General features: G+C 34.5%; 2 protein-coding genes and 1 long non-coding RNA gene across 4 annotated transcripts in view; 2 read left to right on the top strand and 1 right to left on the bottom strand.

Moving 5' to 3' along the window:
- Positions 1-18654, bottom strand: part of LOC147845623 (uncharacterized) — an 807608-nt gene that overhangs the window by 597712 nt on the left and 191242 nt on the right. The window lies entirely within an intron of this gene.
- Positions 1-18654, top strand: part of LOC100535636 (protein shisa-9) — a 121919-nt gene that overhangs the window by 68618 nt on the left and 34647 nt on the right. The gene's annotated exons all lie outside the window — the stretch shown is intronic.
- On the top strand, positions 1521-4895 carry LOC147845625 (uncharacterized). The gene is made up of 3 exons (XR_015480808.1): positions 1521-2448; positions 2648-2818; positions 2854-4895. It is a non-coding gene; the product is annotated as an uncharacterized LOC147845625 (long non-coding RNA).

Genomic DNA, 18654 nt, shown 5'->3' with positions numbered 1-18654 from the left:
TGGTCCAGCACTGTTGTCATTATTTCTAGCTTTTCTTTTAATGAATCAAACTTTGTCCTATGCATATTAAAAGCATATACTTTATTGGAATGTTATCCTAAAAAGCAAAGACAGCCTATAGCAAACCCATCTCAGACTCTACACAGGACAAATCTGTAGAATCTCAAATTAGCTATATTACCCTTTATCCTTGCTTCCTCCAACCTTTGTGTTTTCACAGCTGGTTTCTGGTTCAACAGGCCTCTCCCAGTTCCTACTCCTTTTCGACCCCAATTTAAAGCCCTGTCTTCTTGTTGGCCCTTATAATGTACAGATCTAATGTGTTCATCGCTGTTTTACCACATATAGTTGGCAATCATGATTAGTGTTCATTTTCTCAAACATCTAAACTGGACCCTTCCATACAGTATGTGTCTATTCAAACATACATGAAAGTTTCAACATATGTTGTATACATTTCATGCTTTTCTGGCTGTATATACACAGATGCTTCTTCATTGTATCCCCAAGTCCTCTCTCATGCTTTTTTATGACCCATTTGCTTTAACCTACTGTATCACCTGTTTTCAAAGACATATAATGGCAGATTCAAATGGCCCTCCACTCACCCTATTAAATGTGTCTTTACATAGATTTAAAAAATAAAAATCTTATTTATTGTCAGAAACAGCTCAGCACACAACACCACAGAAGCCTCAACAGACCAGCAGAGGCATTTAAGGCCATCACCTTTCGACCCTGTGAAGGAACTGAAGCGGATTGAGGGAGTAATTAAATTTGCGGATATGAGAGGTCTTACTGCTGCTCCCCTCTCAGCCTTGGAAGAGGAAGTGGCTTAACGAAGCAACTGTGCTAATTAAGGCATAATTAAGAAACTTCAGCCAAGACCTGCTGATCAAGAACACACTGTCCTTCTGTCTGAGAATTAGGGACCCATTTATCTCTCTATCTCACGCTCGCTCTTCATCACAGGTGTGAGTTTTCCTTGGGAATGCGAGAGTATTCACTGTGCCAATGTTTCTGCTGCTGCTTCTTTTATCTTCTGTTTTCTCAGTCCGCCTCTTCAAAGAGAGTTTAATTAAGTGCTCATTAAAGCAGCTTGATCACGCTAAGGGTCACAAGTGTCTAAGAACAATCCATCTGCACACACACACACACACACAAACATACACAGTGAAGAATCGTGACAGGTGAACCCACGTCACCACAGGACGATAGATGGATGGATGGATTTGAGTGATGGAGGAAGACAGGGATTCTGATCCGTGAAGGTTACAATGATTGGCTGATTAAATTAGCATTGTTTAATTAATTGCTTAATTTTATGATTATAACAATGCATTGACTATTTATTTTGACCTAAGCTGGGATAAAATCTCATTTTGGTTCATTAGTTGCAGTCTGGTAAATTTCAATGAAAAAACAAACAATATAGAAACATGAAATATATAATTGAATAAATAATAGAAAAAAATACAATAATAATAAGTGTATATAAAGTAATTTAAATATACAATAAAGTAAGAACATGTATAACATCAAAACATTTATTTTTAATGCTATTTTTACATTTACAAACAAAAGTGGTATTTTGGTAGCACGGTGGCGCAGTTGGTAGCGCTGTTGCCTCACAGCAAGAAGGTCGCTGGGTCAGTTGGCATTTCTCTGTATAGTTTGCATGTTTTTCCTGTGTTTGCGTGTTTTTTTTCCGGGTGGTCCGGTTTCCTCCACAGTCCAAAGACATAAGCAATAGTTGAACTGGGTAAGCTTAATTGTCTGTGGTGTATGTGTGTGAATGAGGATGTATGGGTGTTTCCCAGTGATGGGTTGCAGCTGGAAGGATATCCGCTGCATAAAACATATAATGGATAAGGTGGCCGTTCATTCCGCTGTGGCAACCCCTGATTTATAAAGGGACTAAGCCAAAAAGAAAAGACAATATGCTATTGTCAGATTAAAAAATATAGATAATAATGTTAATGGTTGATGGTAATATTACCAGTTTTGGGTTGCGGCTGAAGGGGCATCCTCTGCATAAAGTTGGCAGTTCATTCCGCTGTAATGACCTCTGATTAATAGAGGGACTAAGCCAAATAGAAAATGAATACACTCTGAGTTGGATGACAAGAGAAGTGACGATCCTCTCTGAGTTTATTAAACAGAGAATGGGCAGGCAGACATCGGTCAAACATGTGCAAACAGTATCATGAGGTAATCCAGAAGCGAAGTCAGCAAAGCAGTGGTGATGTGATATTGTGCACCAAGGCTTAAAAGCATGTATTAAAAAATTATACATCTCGCAGTTAAGCAGTGTACCGGAGCTTGATTCGTACAGCCATAATCACGTGATCAGTGATGATCGAAGTTTCATTTTTGACTCTAACCATGTGACTGTCTCGAATTTTGATTCAAAGATTTAAACACCCTTGTGGGTTAGTAAAGTGTATAGTGAGAGATTAGGTGTTGATACATACTACTGTTTCAAAGCACTGTGCCAGGGCCCAACGCTCCAGTAATTCAACTAAAATGCAATAGTATTTATAGTAAAAAGCTTTTAAACCATACTAAAGTGTATTAGTTTATTATTTACATCTATTTTTTAGAGAAGGCCACTGCATATTGTAGTGTAGTGTGTAATGGAGGCCAGCTGGTGAGTGCAATGGAAAAGACTCTCTTACAGCCTCCTCCTTAGAGCATTCCAAGCAAGAATCAGCCAGTTCAATCCCCATTCGGAATGAGTAGATGGGTGTAAGACCAGCAGGAATACGATAAACATAAATGATTTTGAACACCTAGCATTTTACTACAGTCATCGGGGGTGTAATGTAACATACCTTATGTAAAATACTACAGTAATTGGGTAATTTGTTTATATTACTAATTTTGTATTACTATATGAATGAGTTGATCGGTTGTGAAGATTGCAACACAGTGCTTTTCCACACTTTACCAACAGAGGTCCACATTAAGCTCTGATTTAGAAAACCTTTCTGCGATACAATTGAGTTGAATGGTTCACTGCTTCAGAAAGCTTAATTTCACCAACATTACAAAGCAGGCGAATGGGCAGGAAAGGCCAAAACAACGGAAACAACAAAACAAGGCAAAGGGTCAAAACATGGCTAGACAAGACAAGCAAATGCTTTGTGGTGTTACAATAACAGAAACAAGACTCAGCCACTATGTGTGTATGTGTGCTGCGTTCATAGTCCATCTGATTAGTCCTGAATAGCTTCAGCTGTGTGTGTTTTCAATTAAGGTAAAACTGGGCCAGGTGTGTGAGTGAAGTTCATGATGGGATTTGTAGTGCCGTTGAACGGAAGTGTTCTCCAGCAGTCCAATAGTATCTGGATGCAGCCTTTATGATGCAAGCTGAGATTGCATCACCCAGAGATGCAATGTCAGACACAATCCACTCAAATGACATCACGGTGAGGGGTAGGGTTGGGTGAGCCCATTAAAAAGCATTGGATGCAGCTTAGATTGCACTGCACCATGTCTGCTTCCAGACCCCTCTCCAGCAGTCTGCAAGAGCAACACTGCTGTTGATCATAAGTGTGTATATCTTTGTATGTGTAAATCTTATTCAATAATGTAACAATATACAATAATATCAGATAAAACAAACAACAAAATGATTAAAGATAAAAGTATTAAATGTTACACTACTCTCGTATTTCAAATTAATACAAATTAGAAGTGATTTTTACAGCAAATTCTATCATTTCCCTCAATTTTTGGAGTGTAAAGTGGTTCGTAATCTCTGTTAAAGGAGTTCAACGCCTGAAAAACTTTGAGGGCGAGGAAGAATAATGAGATTTAAAGAATCTTGAAACCAATAGGTGAGAGAACCTGGCAGAGAAAAATAGAAGGAAAATGAGACTGAAATTGAATGAATAAATAGTAAGAGAGAGAGAGAGAGAGAGAGAGAGAGAGAGAGAGAGAGAGAGATGGGAGGGAAGGAAAAAGACCTAAGGGGAGGAATAAAGAGAGAGAATGAGACATGAGGAAAGATGAATGAGCGTGGAGGGGAATGCTGTGGGTGTGATTGGCTGTCGGGTGAAGGAGAATTAGAGTGATGTTTAGAGAGGAGAATGGGAGCTGAATGAGGGAACTGTCTTTCCCAGTTTCATCATCCGTCTGTCCCAGCTCATGACTGCCTTCAATACTGGGGTCACGACCTTTTCAAGAAGTGCAAGACTTAAATAATTATAATTCTGAGGACTAAAGTGCTGATTATGAGCTTGTGAGTCAACTAAAGTTTGTACAAACACAACACATTAAAATAAAATCAGGGATGTAGCTCACTAGTGTTTGTGCTGTGGACGGGAATGATGACATGCAGATTGCAGAAAGAAAACACCCTGTAGTTTGAAAAAGTGACTTGATCTAGATCAAGGGTCTCGATTCCTGAAGGGCCGCAACTCATTACAGTTTTGGTTCAACCCTAATCAAACACAGCTAATCAGTGTGCGAATTATACATTGATGATTGTAGGGGTGAACTTTTTCGATAATGTTAGTTTGTGTAATACATGCTTCAGTGAACTAAATTTATGTATTTATTTAAATTACATCTAATTTATCAATAAAATATAAGTTTTCTGTGTTTTGTGGGATAGGCTATTTATTGTATTCTAACCTGATTAGTTATTTTCAGTTTACTTTTGTCACGATCGTGGGTGGGGAAAGGAGCGAGGTCTCAATTGCAGACAAAAATGAGGGTTTATTTTAAAATAAAAAATAAAACAAACTACCCCAAAGGGGAAAACATTAGCAAAAATTCAAAAACAAACTTGACTGGGCTGGCAGAAAAGAGCAGGGCTGGACAAAACAGCACAAGGAAATAATTAACAACGAACTGGCACACGACAGCAGACATAAAGAGAATATAAGACTGAGACGCTGAGAATGAATGAATGAAGCGTGCTGCCGACAGAACAAAACACAAACATGAGTACAAGAGCGCGCGCCCTAAGCATGACCAGACCTCGCGAGCCCGCATCAAGCCGGAGTGCGCATGGCCTGACCGCAGTCATGACGCTCATACAGAGACACACAATGACAGAAAGTGAGTGCTCGAGCAGAGCACAACATACTGGACAAGACAGAACTAGTGTCTGGACTCTGCCACCAAAACAAGACTTCACAAGACTGGAGTCTCCCTGACAACTTTAAGCCCAACTATACAAACTATGCAACTAATTTGTCTTTACTTTTAGGCTTTCTGTAGAAACAAACAACTATTTTAAGAGAAATCAGTCTTGTAAACTTTTACAGTGCTCTAAATTTGCCCTTTTCAGACTGTTGAATGACTTTTTTTTGCATGGACTGATTGGTGTGATTATGTATTCACAATGGTATGAACCGCTATAGGGGTTGTCAAATGGATACCTGTTATTTTTATTATTTACATTATTATTTAAAATACAGATCAGAGTAAACTTTTTCTCAGATTCAAAATTGCATTCAACAGTCTTTGCTAATAATCATCCACTCTTGGAAATATTCTGTAAACCACCTAGCAACATCATAGCAACCACCCAAAGACCTAAATCACAACATAACAACAACCTAACAAACACGTAAAGAACCCACATGACATAATGGCACCTTGGCAACCACCTATAAGACTCCCATAAAACAAACCCTTTGGAATGAATATACTGTATTAATATTCACATTTTTTTATATTTAAATTTATAGTCCAATTACTCCACTAATGTTCATCTGCCCAGCTGTGAAGTTGAAAATAAACCACAGAAAAATAAAGCACACAGTTGAAATAATGAGTGTGTGTGTGATTGACAGCTTCAGAAATGTTCATGTTTATAATACAGTAAATATAACAGCTCGTCTTTGCTGTCTGGCCGAGAGCTCAAGTGCCTCTGGATCAGCCTTTGGGCAAAAACACTTTTTTTTTACCTGTTCTGAAAGGATGTGGATCTCTTCCACAGCTGATTTTACCGCTGTTTTGTTTTTTTACTACATTTGCGAAGATGCAGATCTTACCGGTCTGGCTGAGTGTAAAATGGTTCATATGTGCAGCTACTGAGTGCAGCAGCATGACTCGTCACACTGTTTGTATTTGATGATGAGACATTGGGTTGTTTGTATGTGTATAAGAGAGAAAGTCTCTGTGCCATATGTGCCAATCATGTTCTTGGCAGACAGCATGTTTGTGTGAGTGCGAGTGTGTGTGTGTGTGTGTGTGTGTGTGTGTGTGTGTGTGTGTGTGTGTGTGTGTGTGTGTGTGTGATGTACAACAGACCACCCATGAAAAATATGTCCATCATATCAAAATGTGTGTGTGTTGCTGGTGACAATTGTGTCCATATGTCTGCAAGTATATTTCAATCAGAGTTGTAACTATAAATGTGATGCAGCAGAAAATGAACGTTCAGTGTAGTGTATTCTCCCCTACACTATTTTTATCATGTAGGGGAGAATAAGAATATACACTCAGAATAAGAATGTACACTCACCGGCCACTTTATTAGGTTCACCATACTAGTTGCAGGTTGGACCCCCCTTTTGCCTTCAGAACCCTTTGTGGCATAAATTCAGCAAAGTACTGGAAATATAGTACATATTGACATGATAGAATAACACAGTTGCTGCAGATTTGTCAGCTGCTCATCCATGATGATAATTGGTTGGATGTGTTGTGCGTTCAGAAATGCTCTTCTGCATAAGTCGGTTGTAAGAAGTGGTTGTTTGAGTTACTGTTGCCTTTCTATCAGCTGGAACCAGTCTGTCCATTCTCCTCTGACCTCTAGCATTAACAAGGCTGACCAGTCTCAGTTAACCCAAAAGATTGTTGTGCGTGAAAATCCCAGTAGATCAGCAGTTTCTGAAATACTCAGACCAGCCTTTCTGGTACCAACAACCATGCCACGTTCAAAGTCACTTAAATCCCCTTTCTTCCCCATTTTAACGCTCAGCTTGAACTGCAGCAGATTGTCTTGATCATGTTTGATCATGTCTACATGCCCAAATGCATTAAGTTGCTGCCTTGTGATTGACTGATTAGAAATTTGCATTAACAGTTGGACAAGTGTACCTAATAAAGTGGCCAGTGAATGTGTGTGTGTGTGTGTGTGTGTGTGTGTGTGTGTGTGTGTGTGTATATACACATACACACACACACACACACACACACACACACATATATATATATATATATATATATATATATATATATGTGTGTGTGTGTGTGTGTGTGTGTGTATTTTTTCTTTTTTTAAAAGGTAAGAGACAACTTAAAAATGATTTTTTTTTTGTTTTGTTTAATTGTTATTTGATTGAATCATCTAGATTTATGATTTGTAGTTTTGTGTTTGAATTAATAGAATAGCTTTGGTTCAACTTCAAGTCGAAATCCAAGTAAAGGTATACATTGGACTAAACTATAATAAATACATATAATGTTAGTCAATAATGAGGAAAATTATCTGCTGGTGCTTTCAGTTTGACTATAAATGTCACGCAAGATGACAACAAAACTCACATTATAAATACAGAAAATCTGAACAGCACATAAACAGTACAGTGTGATCACATGAAAACTGCTGGTTTAAAGGAAAAATATTAATTTCAGAACAACTAACATTTTTATGTCTACCTAGGGGGTTTGTTTATTTATTTATTTATTTTATTTTTTTGCTTTAAGACAAATTGACCATACTCTTCACTTAGCCCAATTTAAAAACGTTCTTTTGATGACATTTTTTCAGTGTATAGGTGATCTATTTTATACACTTGTGGCCATGGAAAATAATATATACTTACTTTATACATTCACATTTGGCAAATATTTGTCATTAATTTGAACATCACACAACATAAATGTTTACTATCCAAATTCTAAATCTATTTATCCTAAAACAATAAATAAATATTATTAAATAAATTAAATAAATAATAATAAGAAAACATCATTAAAATACACATCACAAAATATAAAATATGTGTAGAGAGAGACATGAATCTGATCATCCCTAAAGTATGAACTGGCGATATAGATTTAATATTTTTCACTTATGCCCTTGAGAATCTGCACCAGACATTTACTGTGATGCACTGTCTGTGTAAAGTGTAATGAAGTGGAAGTCTGATCACACCCCATTTTACCAAGCCCTTCCGCTGACCCCATCAGCTGTGGCCACACACGCACACACACTAAAAGATCAGACAAACATCAGGGCATTATCCCAATATTGCGACTCCACAGTGGGACAGAGCATTCATTTCACCACAGACAAATCTTCATAACAGGGTTAAACTGATCTGAGGCCTGTTGTAATGCTCACTGATCTGAGCTCTTCTGATGTTTCCGAAGAGCAGAGGTGATATCTGCAGTGGGCCTGAAGCTAATCTAGCAACAGAACCAGCAATCACAAGCTCTGTGATGGAGAATCGTAGCGATAATACTGTCTTAACAGAGATTTTTGTTTTGTTTGACATCAAAACATCTCAAATAGGAAAAATGTTAATGTAGTTTAGCAGGAACCCTGCATAATGTATCAGCTTTTCAGAGTTTAGTCATTAATATGCCAACATTATCTTACTCTCTTGTGTTGAACACAACTTGCAAGTGCAAAAAAGGAGTGCACTTGTCTTCTATCTTAATATCTTAAGCAGTGATACTTCTCAAGTATGTTCATATGAAGTTTTTCAGATTTATTAAAGATTTTTCACTCAGTATATGATGCTCATGGAAACTCACAACATAAAACACTGGTTTTTGTCTTATTTTTGACAAAATGTCTAAAAAACATTTACCAATTAGCATGCTAAGCTAACTTAGCCATGATCAATTTATGTTTACCTTTACAGCTAAGAGCAACATCAGAAAAAAAATGGGTAATGGGTACACTGTAAAAATAAAAATAAAAAAATAAATCTGTTAATTAACAGTTTATTTTTTGATTTACAAGTGTTTTCTGTTTACTGTTGTGAATTGCATTATGGCATGTTTATTTCTGCTCTGTTGACTTTTGATGCTGAAAGTTCAGTTTAACAAAGTAACTTTTATTGACATTCTAGTAGTTTAAAATAATATAATGTATAAGAAATATTATATAGAAAAATAAGTCTGTAAGTTAACAGAAAATGTACTGGCAGTTTATTACATTGTTTTTTTTTAATCGTTATATGCAACACCAACCCAGACTATGGGCTTTATTTTAAAGATCTAGGCGCAGTCTAAGTCTAAATCGCATGGTGTAAAATCTTTAAGGGCAAGTCCAAATCCATTTTCGCAATTTTAAAGACGAAAAATATGCTCTGCGCCCTGGCACATATAACATGAGCCTCCTCCATTCGGCCTCTTTACTTTACTTTTACTCTTTACTTTACTCCTTTACTTTTGTGGAGTAAGGAAATGGAGGAAACTCACTCCACTGAAGACATCCATTAGTCTAAATAATTATTTTTGTTTGTAAAGAGTAAAGATTTGTTTCAAAACTATTTCTAAATTCAGTTCTAATTTCCAGCAAACAAATAAATAAAAAATAATGATAAAGTGTGGTAAAATAACTTAAAAGAGTTATATCCATACACACAGCCTATTCTTATGCCCCATATGGTGATGCATACATCTCCAAAACCCGAAAGGTCGACACATCTAAAAAATGTTTTAATTAAAACAAATATAAATATTCATATAATAAATACTACTACTAATAATAACATTATTCAAATGCAAATTGCCATGACTAAACTGAAAAAAGCCCCCTAGATGAAGGAGGCATGGAGGCAGTGGCTTTTATATTTATGGACAGTAGTAAATAATATTTTTGTAAAATTTTAATCCTTTATTTTTTTCAGATGTAAAGATATTTGTGTATTGCTGTACATCCTGTGTTTATTAAGCAATGTGTAAGCGGAAAAAAATACAAAAACATGAATCACACTATACAGAAAACTAATAATTTACAGCTAATTTCTACAGTGTGGTTTTTGTGATAAAATATTATTCTTAACAGTAACTTTACTTTTTATGCAAGTTTTAATAGTTTATCTTAATTTACAGTAAATTTTAAAGTAAACTGTACACTTTAAAACCCGGTAAGCAAAGTTAGCTCTAACTGTTTGAGGAAACCGATTGCAGAAAACCATTTAAGTTTTGAAACCCAAATGGTTTGTGTGTTATGATCTCCAGCGATCTATTCCTGACAGATTGCAGGTGAACTACAGATGTGTTAAAGAACTACAAATCAATGAGATTTACTGTATGTTAAGACTAATATTATACAGCTTTGCCAATAAATACCGTTTAAGTCAGAATTATTAAACCCCCTTTAAGAGTAATGACATTTTTTCTTCTAGAGAAAGTCTTATTTGTTTTTCAGCTAGAATAAAAGGAGTTTTTAATTTTTTAAAAAACATTTTAAGGTCAAAATTATAAGCCCCTTTAAGCTATTTTTTCAATAGTCTACAGAATAATCCATCGTTATACAATAACTTGCCTAATTACCCTAACCTGCCTAGTTAACCCAATTAACCTAGTAAAGCCTTTAAATGTCACTTTAAGCTGTATAGAAATGTCTTGAAAAATATCTAGTCAAATATTATTTACTGTCATCGTGGCAAAGATAAAATAAATCAGTTATTAGAAATGAGTTATTAAAATTATTATGTTTAGAAATGTGTTTAAAAAAATCTTCTCTATGTTAAACAGAAATTAGGGGACAAAATAAACAGGGGGGCTAATAATTCGTTGGGGAGGGGGAGGATAATTCTGACTTCAGCTGTACATTAACAAGCAAACTGTATGAAATTAAAATAAAATCAAAAATCAATTGAAAAAACTACAATAAAGTAAGGTATAGCACATTTTAATAAATACATGTAAATATGAACTGTATGATGGTAGGATGTTAATAATTCTTCACTGGGATGTTTTGCTCTGGCAGGATCTCAAGGCTATTAAAGGCCTTTGTATTTCTCCTAATTAATAAGATTATTACAGCATGACCTTCTGCATACAGCATGTTACTGCGGAAAGGTCATCTTAGAAAAGGTGGAATCTCAAGAGGGACAAAAATCACAAGTGCTCCAGAACAAAAAAAGATCAAATAAAGTGTTTGAGGGATCCTTGAAGGTCAGTAAAAAAGGACAATATTTGGACATGTGTTTGCGTGGTGTAGCAGGACAATATTTGAAATCAATGCTTTAAATAAAGGCCACTGCACAGCAGAAACAGTGAGGACTGTTCATGGATGTCGGCAGTCACACACGAGGCTTGCTAACTGGCTAATGCATTTTAGAAAATAAAAAATAAATATATGACTGATTAAAAAAAATGTATTATAATAAAGTATACATGTAAAAAAATATATACATGATAATGTGTAATTAAAAATTATCTACATATTTACCAATTATATGAAATATTATGCAGAAATAGAAACTGATTCTGATCTATCTATCCATCCATCTATCAAAACTGTTAATATGAATATAAAATATTTAAAAATAAAATGACAATTAATGAAATGAATAAATTGCTTTTATTCATTTATTATGATTTCTTTTATGTGGCCTAATTGCTGCTGAAGTTTTTGCTTTTGCATTGAATAAAAGTATATTTAAAGTTTTTCTCAATTGCTTTGGCACATTTTTCAAAACAGACTTAACATTCTCTAAACTGCAAGTGCAAATCTCAAAACTGTTTGCTGGATTTTCTAAACTTTATTGCATGTTTGCAAAATTTAGTTTTGTTACCCAAAACCTTTCATTCATGCTTCAAACCCTAGTTATTGTCTTACTAATTTGGCCAAGGCCACCAAAACATAAAGTTTATTTGTCCTCATTTGAGAATGATTAGTTGTTTTTCACCATGACAGTCAACCATGGAAATTAAGTTTTAAAAAAAATCAGATATTTGTTAAGAAAAGTCAATAGTACATAGAAAAAATGAACGTTTGTGTTTAAGCAGTACACATATTTGTGTACAAATGTATTACATGCAAAGTGCAATCTTGTTTGTCCAATTACTCTATTGTATAGTTCCTTTTTCTTATGTTACCACAAATACAAAAAAAAATAAATAAATAAAAAATTCTTGGTGGACATTCTGTCACTCTTGTTGGTCTTGCCAGAGATTACACTTACTCCCATTACTCTTCCACAAGCATGTTACTGCAGTTCAGAATTGTGAATGCAGTGATTGTGTTGTGGGCAATATATACAGTTGAAGTCAGAATTATTACCAACCTTTATAAACTTATTGTTTTGAAAAATATTACAGTTTTTCTTGTTTACTTTGACCTGGTTAAAGAAACTAAGTTCCACTTCATTTTCATTATCACTATCCCAGCAGAGCAGAAGACAGGTCTTGCAAATGTGTAAACCCTTTCTCATTGGGTTGACACATTTTCCGCACCATTTTTCAAAACAGTTAACACGGGTGTCATTCAAGCAGTCCAAACTTCATTGTTTTAGCTTTGGTAACCAAACAGAAACCATCTATTCCTAACCATTAGAAACCACCAAGATCCGTATGAATTCAATGAAGCACCGATTTGACACTCCTTCACACAAATCTCCACTTAGCTATCAGTCTGCAAACATTAAAATGGTGGAAGGTCTGTGTTGTTCTGTGCCAGCATGGATGGAGGAGGTCAATAGTGGCTATTTCCTATACTCCTAATATATTTGACTGTATATTGGTTTACATGTGTTTTCTCTAATATTTACAATATTTTATTAGTTTTTTTTCTTTTTTCTGCTTCTTTCTGCTACTTTTTTCTTTTTTAAATTTTCTTTTTCTTTTTCTTTTTTTTTTTTACGGTATTTTAGTTTTCAGCCACAGTTTGAAAAATGTCATGAATTCAATATAAGTTTAATCAAAGCATTTCTTATTCTTAATCCAATTCTTTGCAAAAAGGCCAATTTGACAGCCCAAATAGAATTCACACTGAGTTCTGTATTTTGTTTTTTGTTGTCCATTGTCTAATGAATAATTGAAAGAGCTCATATACTTGTTTGCAAGTTGTGTTGTTTGAAGGTAAAACTAGCTTTTGTTGCATATTTTAAATGTTTTGACACGGTATGTGCATTTTGCAAGCATAATGTTTCATTTTGACCATGAGTGCCGCTGTTTAGGCCTGTGTGTTAACTTTTTTGAAAATGTGGAGTTTCAGTTGACGGCTGCATCAAAGCAAACAAGAAAAACTGTAAATCGAGAATTGAGCCATAGCAATTGAGAAAAACTGTAACATATTCATTTAAAAAAAACTTACTCTAAATGAAAACTATTATATACTAACATTTCAAAACATTTATTTTAAATAAAACATCAAATAAATAACATTTCAATTAAAATAAATATAGATCTAATGGCCAAATAATTTGAATCTAAAATACACCAATACTATTGTGCATTCCCTCCACTCATTTGCCAAAGTTAACAAAAAACAACCTGCACTGTGCTTTGGTCAGTGATCATTTCAGTAAAAGTTACTTCCGAGCATTTTGGAGGGATCGAAGTCTCAATGTCGTCGCCATTGCAATTTAGCACCAGGAAGCTTCCTTCCTGAAAATGCATCAATCATAAAGCTGTAGCAGAATGTGTCAATCAAACATTGCATTGATGCCAGTGTGAAAGGAGTATGATTGAAGGGGAAAGAGAAAAGTACAACAGTGAATGACAGTGACGTGAAGAGAAAGAGAGAGAGAAAGAGAAGGACAGAGAGAGATCAGGTCGAGATATGCTTTTTAGGAAATGGAGTGGAAAGCCCGAATATACGAAAAAACTCAGAACAGTGGAAAATATTGCCCTTTCAACCTCTCTCCTTCCATCTAAAAGAGGTTTAAATGTCAGAAGGCAGATAGTACATGTGGTCTGAGCAGAGACAGCGAAATGTCAAGCAGAGCAGGATGACGTATGTATGCATGTTTCTGTTAATACCCGTCTTTAACCCCTGAATGCATACTGCTCTTTTGCTGTATTTTTCATCTGGTATTCCAGAAATTATGCAATTTGAGGGTTAGATCACTCTTGAATTAAAATGTGTCATTATTATTTACTCTCCCTCATGTCCTTCAGAATTGCAAAGCACAAAAGCATAAGGTGAATTGAAACTTTTAAGCCTCAAAAAAGGATGATAAAAGTCTCCCTGAAGGCATATGAAATCCTTTAGTGTGCTCAGAACTATCAATGTCTGACTTAAAAAAATAAATCATTTATTTAAAGAAAAGTCTGATTCATATCTTGACTGCTAGAGGAAAAGATTATCAGTCAATAAAAAGATGTTTCTTGAACAAGATTATTGTATTTTGGTGCTATTTTTGGTGGAATGGTAGAAAAGTGATGAAAGAATTTTATATTTCGGATGAAAAAATAAGGTGTCTATAAGTGCATAGTCTAAAGCACATGGCCTAAAAGCATTAAGGGCATCCAAATCCATTTTTGCGATTTTAAGGATGGAAAAATACACTCTGTGCCCTGGCGCATGGTCTTACAGGGTTGTGCTTATTCTCTTGATGACTTATGGGTGTGAGTTATGGGTGTGTAATACTGTGCATTAAACCAATCAGAGACTCATCTCCCATTCCTTTTAGTCACTTGCATCGTGCTATGTGGCGCATTTGCTATTTACATGGTGGACTTTGTAAGTGGAAAAACTGAACGCTTTCCTAGCGAGAAAATAGGTAAACCATCTGCAGAGCGAGGATGAAGAACAAGCCTCCTCCATTCGGCCTCTATCTCTTTACTTTACTTTTACTCTTTACTCCTTTACTTTCAAGTCCAAAAAGTGGCGCAAATGGATTTACTATTTAAAAACGTGGTGCAAAAAGTGAAAGTTAGGGTTGCGCTGTCTAAAAACAACAACAACAAATTGCGTCAAACACATCTTGCGTCTCATTGCACTGGGGAAGAACCTTTTTTGCTCTCAAAAGAACCTTCTTATGAAAAGTCCTTTAAAGATTTTTTTTTTCATAATGTGAAGAACATTTTCATATATTTTCTTAAAAAAAAAAAAAAAACATTTTTGCCTGAAGAAACTATTATGGATTGAAAGGGTTCTACATTGTAAAATTGCTGGGTAAATTCAACTCAAATAAAAAAAAAAAATTTTGCCCTACCGCTGTTAAAGAAATATATATATTTTTACTGACTTTATTTAGTTGATTCAAATTAACTTTTAAAATGATTGCAATTTACACCAATCAAACTGACTAAAAATGTTTAAATTAAGTAAAAAAAAAACATTTATTTTATGTCTTATTTTACGGTGTTGAATTTACTGGTAACAACAGTTTAGTTTACAACCCACAAAGTACTGTGTAAGTACAGTGAAACAACTGTGTACTTTTGTATAATATAGTAAGTATACAGTATATAATAAAATAAGTATAAAGAACGTATGTGTAGGTATGAGGGAACGAACTGTAATGCTCGGGTAATAATAGGGGGAAACAACCAGATATGCAACGCAAAAAGTACCATGTAAGTATATTAAATTTGTGTACTTTTCTATAAATTGTTAAGGAGCAAACCATAATGTTTGGGTAATAAGGGAGTAACAAAAGATATTTAGCATGCAAAGATCAATGTAAGTATATTAAATTTATGGTGGACTATTCTAGAAAGTGCAAAGGAACAAACTGATTGGGTAATTAGAGGGTAACAAGACATTCAAAACACAAAAAACCAGCAACCTTCTTGCTGTGAGGTGACAGTGCTAATTACAGAGCCACCAAACCTTTATCTGTTTCATATTCAAAAAAGTTAGTATTAATAATGTTTCCCCCAATAATTCAGTGCAGTGGACTGAAAGGTGTGTGCATGAGTGTGCTTGAGTTTAAATCTAATCTGGTACAGTTTTTGACTTTCCAAAACTGATGTGGACCAAACAGACAAGCTGTAGGCGGGATGTGTGAGTGTCAGACTCATAGTTTGACCTTCGTACATGTGACAGATGTTTCAGGATGTCCTCAATTCCAGCTGCTTTGTAATGCTCTGTTGAAAAAAGACAGTCAAATCCTGCAAAAGCTGCACTGTCAGTAGTAGAGCTTTGCTTTCAATTGATGCACACTAGACCAGTTTAAGTATTTCTAAACCTGTCAAAACTTTAACAGAAAAAAATATCAAATGAATAATTTACAAAACCCAATGTCATGCCAATGTATTTCTTCTGTGGAAAAAAAAGAGAAATTAGGAAAACTATCTAGTAGAACATCAATCCATCCAAAGTAAACAGAGGCTTCAAGCCAAAAACAGTAAATGAATAAACAAGCAGGCAAACAAAAGCACTAAAAAGTGATCTATATGACTTGCGCACTTAAGAAATCAGAATATTATGGAGCCCCTTTGTTTCCACAAAAATATTGCTCTTCTTGCAATATTGCTCTTCTTGCTAATATTTATCTTGCAAAATTAAGATCTAAAAAGCCCTTTAAATCAAGAACTGCATTCCACTGAGAAACTTTGCACTCTCACAAAACAAACATTTAGCTTATCTTGCAAACATATTTTGCTTCCCAAAAATCTGTGCATTTGTTGCCCAAATTCTTTCTTTCTCTCTCTTAAAAATGTACTAACTTTTTATTGCACTGTCTTGCAATGCATTGATTTGCATTCCCATTATAAAGACTTGACCACTTAAATATACTATATAAATGGTTTTTTCCACCAATAGAGAATGGGAATCTACACAATGACAAATTGCATTCTGCCAATTTTCTGGCATGCTCAGGAGCGCACAATGCAAACAACGCAAATCAGCAAAGAAAAAGCTGTCTGTTTTAAAGGAATTCTTAAAAAAAAAAATATAAAAATTATAAACACTCTGAATAAAATAGACTAATGTGTAAATAGTTTTATATTTAAAATGCTCTTTGTGTGTTTTAGAATGCTAAAAATATTCATTCCAGTGGAGTGGAGGTAGAGAAGCACCAATAGAGAGGATCAAATAAATGAACCAACTTAGCTATTTATATGATTTTCTTCTTTATTGCTGCTTACAGTGTATTGATAATTAGTGTATGATATAAGATAAATGGGAATCAGGCTGTCATGAATGCTTTGAGCTGTGGTGGCACATTCCTTGGGTGCTCCATATAGGCATGATCTACCTTCATTAGGCATTTGTATCCTTTTTAGTACAACATGGAAATACCAGCTTGATCTAGTTATACCACCCCTAAACCTACCTCTCATTGGCTATAAAAAGAAAAAAACTCCATGATTTAAACAGAATCTTCTTTTCTTTTTAATGTCATAGTAAAAATCAGTAATTTTTTTTTTTTATATTTCCCAAATGATGTTTGACAGAGCAAAGACATTTTTACAGTATGTCTGATAATATTTTTTTCTTCTGGAGAAAGTGTTATTTGTTTTATTTTGGCTAGAACAAAAGCAGTTATTAATTTTCCAAACACCATTTTAAAGACAAAATGATTAGCCCCTTTAAGCACTTTTTTGATAGTATGCAGAACAAACCTTTGTTATACAATGACTTGCCTGTTTACCCTTACCCGCCTAGTTAACCTAATTAACCTAGTTAAGCCTTTAAATGTCACTTTAAGCTGTATAGAAATGTATTAAAAATATCTAATCAAATATAATTTACTGTCATCATGGCAAAAATAAAATAAATCAGTGATAATCAGTGATAGTGGTAAATAAGTTATTAAAACTACTATGTTTAGAAATGTGTTGAAAAACCTGCCCTCTGTCAAACAGAAATTGGGGAAAAAAATAAACAGAGGGGCAAATAATTCTGACTTCAACTGTATATGGTAAATAACCATCAATTAATTTTCCCAGATTTTTTCCTCTTAAATAACATTAAAGTACACATTAAAGTTTTACGTTACATCTAATGTTGATAAATGATGTTTATTGCGTTAATTGTATGTGTTGCCATCCTTTTTGAATGACACTGAGCATCTTCTATATATCAATATTTCTTTGCTTGTAGACAACAGACAACCCACCAGATCATGTCATTTGCCAGTTAGAAAAATGCATAGTATTTTATAACACTACAATTCCAAATGAAAAACTACATCATATCTACCACGTTCCCGTTGTGTAGCAAGCAAAACTCATGTGCTTTGCCCTAAAGTGACTACTGTATGCTTTGAGGTTGGCCAGTGTGGTGCAGGAATTACACTTTTTACTAAAACTTACTTGCATGTTATTTCAGACCAAATATTCAGACTAGCATGGTAAACAATTTTTAATTGGATAAACATTTTTTAGTCTTATGCTTTAAACGGTATATAAAAATACATATAAATACATTTAGATCATTTACTTTAATCATTACTGTTGGAATGTTACTGTTGGCACCTTTAAGTTAGGTAGGTGTTGGAATTTCAAAACATTGGTATATGACAACTTATTATTATTATTATTTTTTTTACAAAGTGTTGTAAATTACATAAAATTTACAAATGTCTTTTTCGTTAATACCGTATTTTTAATGGTTAAATTCCTGCAACCACGTCTGCCGTTTATTACCATATTTGTTTTACAATGTATTAATGAGATTGTGCAAATAATACAAATTAGCCACTACATCAAACATTTACAAACTGCCGTGAGATTTCATTTAAAATACATATTCAAATATTATTTTCATATATTTCTGCAAATAAAGTCATACAGTACAGTTTGTAATATCTTGAAGGTGAA

This window comes from Danio rerio, chromosome 3, assembly GCF_052040795.2.
Source record: "Danio rerio strain M-AB ecotype USA chromosome 3, GRCz13ab, whole genome shotgun sequence".
Taxonomy (NCBI): Eukaryota; Metazoa; Chordata; class Actinopteri; order Cypriniformes; family Danionidae; genus Danio; species Danio rerio.
Note: the sequence above shows the minus strand (reverse complement) of the source record. Positions and strands in the feature narration are given on the sequence as shown.